We start from the raw sequence: 1800 nt of genomic DNA on the forward strand, positions 1-1800 counted from the left end.
TAGCTCAGAATTAAAAAAGTGAATATAAAAGAGAAGATATGTACATTTAGGTTTTAGAGAATACACTACACCTTGAAGATTGAGAAGAAAAGCCCCAATTTGAGATCACATTGACTTATTGAGTCAAATTTAACAAATTTAACAATCACATTCAATATGATTTTATGAAAAATTCTAAAATAAAGAGCACAGAAAAAAAGATTATGAGGACTGGCTGAGAGAGAGTAGAACTCCTTTGGGGGGGTTAGTCACCTAGAACTTTTTAAGTAGAACTGGGATAATTGGTAAAGTAGGATAATATTTTGATACTGGGATAATTTAGTAGAACAATGATGGGTAATTCTTAAAGTGGGATAATTTGGTAGGATAATTTGGTGGGATAATGATGGATAATATTATGAAATTGCATAATTTGGTAGGATAATTTGGTGGGGGTAATGGTGGGTATAAATTACTATTGTCAATAATTGTATATTAAAAATAATATAATATTATAAGCAAATTCTAGTAATAACTATAAAATATAATACAATAAAGCATCACTATTCATCTCAAATAATAAAATAATTTACAAATAAATAAAAATTTAAATCTCTAGAGTGACTCGACTTCCATCATCCTACATGGCTTCTATCATCCCACATGACATCTGCCATAGAATTTCTCCAAGCTCCTACAGCTGCTCGTTGACTCTGTAACTCGTCTTCTTTATCGGAGTCATCGTCTGCATCAGCAACATTTCGTGGAGCTTCTAGTGGAGGATCATAAATATCGAAGTTCAAATCTCATAACATCATAAAGAAAGAAAAATAAGCATTTTTCAGCCATTAACCCTTTGGACCAATCTCATCATGATCGCTGAAACCAAATCAGCAAATAAATAAAATGTACACAGGAATCATTCATGGCCGCTAAACAGATGATCGACAGAAGAATTATAAATATCTCAATCAATTTACTGAGCCGATTTAATAATAATAGATATCACCATTAACCATTCAACATCTAATCATCAATGTGATCGCAAAGTTGCTTTCTAACTTATAAAAAAAACATAAATAGCCCTCATATCTTTAGCACTAACCCACCAACACTATATTCTTAACCTAAACCACTGTTGTGGAGAGAAAACTTAGATCAAACAAATAATAATAAAGTAATTTAACGTCAAAAAGGTATCAATAAAGTAATATATCTTGAAAATAATAATAATAAATCTAATCATCACAAAAACAAAGTAAAGACAGAAAAATGAACGGATGATTGACTTCATGGCAGAAAAATTTTCTAGGCGGAGAAACTAACCAAGAGGGAGGGAGGTGGGGTTTCACTTTTTTTTCCCAATTATATTCTTTCCAATGTGTGGGATAATTTGAGAGAGGAGAACTTATGGTTATATATATAGGTAGTATAATTTGTGGGATAATTATGACCAATTATCCCAATTCTAATTCTAGTAGAATTCTACTTGACTAACGCACCAAAAAAATAATACAGTTCTAGTTCTACAAAAGTTCTCCTTGACTAACACTATAAAAAAATATCCCATTTCCTAGTTCTATGTGACTAACACCTTAAAAATTTATCCCACAAATTATCACAGTTCTAGTTTTAAGTTCTAGATGACTAACCCCCCCTTTGTGATTTTTAGATAAGTGTTTGGGTTTCGGTTGGTAAATCTCAATATATAAGACGTAAACCTATTAATTCATAATCACTCTTTGGGCTTGGCATTTTATACTTGGGCTTTGGGCTTGAAAATTAAAATTTCCTCAAGGAAGAAGGCTGTGTAGCTAGAAT

This window comes from Asparagus officinalis, chromosome 1 (genome assembly GCF_001876935.1).
Source record: "Asparagus officinalis chromosome 1, Aspof.V1, whole genome shotgun sequence".
NCBI classification, from domain to species: domain Eukaryota; kingdom Viridiplantae; phylum Streptophyta; class Magnoliopsida; order Asparagales; family Asparagaceae; genus Asparagus; species Asparagus officinalis.